Genomic DNA, 6,000 nt, shown 5'->3' with positions numbered 1-6,000 from the left:
GGTTAGTTTTAGAATTAGATATTTCTGTTCATTAGAATACAATTGCATGTTGATTAGATTTAGAATAAAAGCATTTTACTTAGAAATTATTAGAAAGGAAATATCAATTCTCAACACACACACACACACAAATTGTGAAACTGGTCCCATATCCCCAGTTGGACCCACTATACCAAACGAAAAAGGAGCTGCTAACAAAGGTTCGAACCGGGTGGGTATCCCCCTTGTTGTAGACCCAATTTTCGAGGCTTCAACATATTTGGCGCTAGAAGGAGGGCCAACGAATTGTGAATGACAAGTAAATCTAAGTCTAAATACCATTCTGAGAGTAAATCGCCCTGACCATCTCCCCCGACTTCTCCATCACATTTAGAATCTTTAAATCTTGAGCAAGAAGTTGATAAAACAACAACCACTGCCACAAACCTGACATTTCAGAGAAATATACTATTTAACCTTTTGAAGTTGAATCTTTGTTTCATAAACTTCAGTGATTTTGTATATCACCCCAAAAATCTGAAAAATCTCAAGGTAGTGTGACTTCGCAATATAATCCTTCTCATCCTCTTACCAGATTGAAGAGTGAAAAGTTTGTATTGAACCAACTCAGTTACCTCTACCTACAAGGAAGAGAGCAAGGAAATCACCTAAAGGGTCTGATAGTGAGACTCTTTCGTCATCATCTTCCATCTCAACTTCCCCATCGCGAAGTCAACCATCCACCCCTCTACTTCAAGTTATTGTCCACCAGACTACTGGAACTTCAACATCTCCTTCTCAATCATTTGGAACTGTAATATCCTCATCTTCGCAACTGTAAGGAACATCGTCTGTGCTTTCCTCTGTTACTAGTTCAACATTGGCCCAAACTCCATGGAATAACCTAGGGACAATCTTAATGCCTGCGCCCTTGAGTCAAATACCAGCCCATCCTGAGAAATGGTTGCCTAAGTTCAATCCTAAAACAGGCATGCTAGCAGAAGAACATATAAACAAATTTATGTTATCTATAAATCTCAATGGGGTTACTAATGAAGATGTTGTTGTTTGGCTCTTTACTTACACTTTGCAAGGAGCAGCCGGATCATGGTATTTATCATTACCATCTGGATCTATCACTAGTTGGGATATTTTCGAAGAACAATTCTTGAATAAGTTCGGTGATGACAGGTCTACTGCAACATTGATCAATGACCTATCTAATCTTAGGGCTGAATCAAGGGAACCTATCAAAGATTTTAACTCATGTTTCAATAAACATTTGAACAAAATTCATACCGCTTCCAAGCCTAGCGAAGAAGTTCGAGGTGAATGGTACATCTCTGCGCTACCATCAAACATAGCAATCTTCATTGATAGGGCCAACAAAACAACTTTAGCTGACAATATGAAGGAAGCAATAGTGGTAGAGAAACGTATCATAGCCTTAGAAAAGAAAATCGCTGTTGATGAACGAAAATCTAAGAAGGTTACTTTTAAAGAAGATCCAAAGAAAAAACAATCAAAAGACCCATTTGATTTAGAAGTATTGGAGAAAGTTTTGAAAACCATGTCTAATGAAATGATTGAAATTAAGAAACAAGTAGCAGAGGCCTCTTCTAAAAAGCCTTACAAGCCTTATAGAAGAAATCCTTTGACTGATTCAAAGCCTCCCAATGCTATCAAAAATGTTGAATCAGAAGAATAATAAGAGGAAGTTTCTAACGAAGAGCCTACTGATGAAGAAGAAGTTGTAGAAGTATAGGGTATGTGGGATTTCATTCTCCCAGATGAAGAGGATCAAGAGCCATCACCAGTTAGTACTAGAAGTAGAAATCAACTCGATCCTCCACAACCTACTGCGAAGCCAAAGAGCGCAAGCTCAATGTCTAAGGATAAAGTCGCATGTAAGAAAACATCACCCAAAGCGACTCAAACAAGCCCATTCCAAATAGATTCACCAACTCCATCTAAAATATTGATTTTTTCGGATGAGATGAAGTATAATATCATAGAAGAGATGAAGAGGACTGGGGATAACATTACTTTTTATGAGTTAAGCAAGTTAAAAATCAACAAAAGCTAATTTTGAAAGAGTTATGGGCAATACTTGTTGCACCTTTGCCCACTGCTGTAATCTCGCAAGCTTCTCATAAGATGGGAAGACCTCCAACTATTGTGATTAATAAAGTTGATCCAAACTCTAATTGGAGGAAGGCCAAGATCTCATACCCCCCCATTTCTTCTTACTTATGAAGTTTTCAACAAAAATTTGCATAATTGTTTAGTAGTTTAGGAGCTTCATCTAATATATTACCTAAATAAATATGTGCAAAGTTGAATGTCCAACCTCAAAAATCTGCAGTACGTATAGTTCAGCTAGACTGGTCATAGCTTGAAGTGATCAGCGAACTAAATCAGCTAAGCATAAGGCTATCATCTAACCCAAAAGTATGTCAAGTTATCGATATTTTAGTTGTAGACATTCCAGAATTTTATGGCCTAATTCTTAGTAGAGATTGGTCTGAAAAGCTTCATGGATACTTTGCAACCGACTGATTGCATATGTGTCTTCCTTACAATGGTAAACCAAATCAGATAAAAGTTGAACGAGAAAGACATCAAAAATACATAGTAACGGAATTGGAAGGAGAAAATGAACCTGTAGCATACAGTAACAATATAATTGGCAACTATTCTGTTGACTCTTTCATAGGAAATTTTAATGCTCATACTTCACCTTACTTAGAACATTCTGTTTTATCTCAAGTAGAAAATTTTTCTCAAATAGATGGCTATAAATGTGTTAATTTTATAGATAGTCTGGTAAATAAATCTTTATTTTGGAAGTTATTTTTTGACAGTTCTAAGTCTAACAAGGGAGTAGGAGCAGGATGCATATTAGTCAGCCTAGAGGGAAACAAAACTATGCTAACTTGTAGACTCGAGTTCGATTGCACTAATAATATTGTAGGATACGAAGCCTTAGTCCAAGGATTATACAAAGCAATTGGATTAGATATCAAGTATCTACAAGTCTTTGGAGATTCTGAAATTGTTATCAGACAAGTACGAAATACTATATGTTGTCTATCGGGTCATTTAAAGCATTATCATTCTTTAGTACAAGACCTGATTGAGCATTTTATAGAATTCAATATTTCATCAATTCCAAGACTCCAAAATGCCAGTGCTGACCTCTTAGCAAACGTAGCTTCCAAGCTCATTCCCTCCGAAGACTATAGCGCACAAAGATTTTCAATTAAATTAATCTTTAGACCCTCGATTCCTGATAACATTACCAATTGGAGAATTTTCAACAATGATCCTGATATTGTAAGCTTCCTCACATCAGAGGGCTCTTACACCAATCAAATAATTGATGAAGACCAACATGATAAACAATTGCAACAAGATAACACTAATAATGCTATGCCAAAATTAGTAGTCAAATTAGAAGACCTATATGATTTGAAAGATCGATTCAAAAGATCTACCAATTCAAAACTTCAAATTTCAACTCTGAACTATGAATTAGTAAATCTAGGAATTGATACCAAGCCACAAAATATCAACCTATGTCTTGGCCTAGCCCCTAAAGAAATATTACCGTACGTTCATCTCCTAAAACAATACAAAAGGGTCTTTGTCTGGAATTATGATAAACATAAGACTTACGACACTTATATCATTCAACATATTATCCCAATGATAAACGAAGAAAATCTTGTCTAGAAAAAGCTGAGAAAAATCCATCCTAATCTAGAGAACCAGATCAAATCTGAACGCAACAAATTATTGAAAACCAAAATCATTTTTTCCATTCGACATTCTAAATGGTTTTCCAATATGGTTCCTGTTAGAAATAAAAACAGAGACATTAGAATTTGCATTGACTTTCAAAATCTTAACAAAGCCTGCCAAAAGGATAATTTTCCTTTACCTCCCATGGAGCAAATATTACAGTCAGTTGCAGGATTAGAATTAATGTCCTTCTTGGATGGTTTCTCCGGCTATAACCAAGTTTTGGTCCATCCCGATGATCAATTAAAGACCACATTCAGAACCAAGTGGGGTACTTATGCATACCAAAAGATGCCTTTCGGTCTGATCAATGCTGGTGCTACATTTCAAAGGGCCATGGACATCACATTTAAGGTATTAGTAAACAAATTAGTAGTAATCTACTTGGATGATATAACTGTATATTCTAAAAAATGAGGGAATCATCTTAGAGACTTAAAACACATCTTCCAACGATGCCAAAGGTATGAAATTTCACTTAATCCAAAAAAGTCCTTTTTTTGCATTAAGTGAAGGAAAACTTCTTGGATTTATAGTGTCAAAATCTCAAATCCACATTGATCCCGACAGAATCAAGGAGATTTCCAAAATACCCTTGGCTCATAACAAGAAAACTATGCAATCTTTCCTTGGCCAGATTAAGTTTGTAAAGAGATTTGTTCCTGACTTTTCAAGGATCATGTCTCCCTTACAAGCAATGATTAAAAAGAATTCAATCTTCAAATGGGGCCAAGATGAATATAAAGCATTCAATTTGATTAAACAAGCAATTGTAAACGCTCCATCTTTAGCAACTACAAATTTTTCCGATCCCTTCATTTTGTATACATTTGCCTCTGATAGATCATATGTTGCGATACTCACTCAAGCAAATCAAGACAAGGCAGAAGCCCCAATTGCCTTTTTCAGTTCAAATCTACAAGGGGTTGAATTTAATTACTCAGACGTCGAGAAACAAGCTTATGCTATTTTCAAATAAATCAAACATTTCAGACCCTTTCTGCTTAAAACCCATACAAAAATCATAGTACCATTTCTGGTGGTAAGAAATCTTTTATTACAGAAAGACGTGGGTGAGAAAAGAGGCAATTGGGTTATTGCCTTACAAGAATACAACGCTGAAATTAAACCAAAAAATATTGTAAAAGGTGAAGGATTTTGCAAAATGTTGGCTGGAGCATCGCTTATTTCTAAAACACCATCTGCAGAAATACAAATGTGTGAGGTAAGCCTAAATGGTATTGAATCATTATACACTGATATCATATTTTATCTAAATAATGGATATGCTCCTTCAAATCTAGATTATACAAAGAAAAGAGCTCTAAGATTGAAGGCCAAGAAATATCAGCTCATGAACGATGTACTCTTTAGGTTGAATTATGATTATGTCTTCCTTAGATGTCTTGAGAAATCTGAAGCTGAAAAGGTGTTGCAGGAACTCCACAATGGAATAGCGGGTGGACATTATTCTGGAGATGCTACAACACATAAAATCCTACGTGTAGGCTATTATTGGCCTACACTATTCAAAGACGCACATAGCTACGTAAGGAAATTTCAAGTTTGTCAAACTACTGCAGGAAGACAAAAGAAACCATCATTTCCTTTGCAACTAGTCAACATTGAGCAACCTTTTGATCAATGGGGATTGGATATAATAGGTGGGATCATTCCTCACTCTTCTAAACAACATAGGTATATCCTTACAGCTATATATTATTTCACTAAATGGGTAGAAGTAGTTACCCTCAAGACAGCTAATGCTGAACATATCATTGGTTTCATAGATCAGTTCATAATCACCAGGTTTGGTTTACCCTCTGCTTTAATGTTTGATAATGCATCGTATTTCTCTGGCAATGCTATGACTGAATTTGCACTCAAAAGAGGTTTTAAACTTAAATACTCTACCAATTATTACCCACAGGGGAATGGATTAGTTGAATCAACGAATAAAAACTTAATCAAAATCATTAAGCGAACCATCGATCAAAATCATAAAAATTGGCACAAATCTTTAATATATTCTCTATGGGTAGACGGAATAACGCAAAAAGCCTCCATTGGTACTTCTCCATTTAATTTAGTTTATGGGAAAGAAGTAGTCCTTCCAACTTATCTAGCGATTCCCTCTTTGGCCTTAGTTCAATTTATTGATGAAACACCAACTTCTTCCTTACAAATAAGGCAGGTGAAAATCCTTAAGCTAGAAGA

The sequence above is a fragment of the Pinus tabuliformis genome, chromosome Q (genome assembly GCF_031772625.1).
Source record: "Pinus tabuliformis cultivar Carrire ecotype Pingquan chromosome Q, CPIR1, whole genome shotgun sequence".
In the NCBI taxonomy this organism is placed as follows: Eukaryota; Viridiplantae; Streptophyta; class Pinopsida; order Pinales; family Pinaceae; genus Pinus; species Pinus tabuliformis.
The sequence above is the reverse complement of the archived record's forward strand: the minus strand, read 5'-3'. Positions refer to the sequence as shown.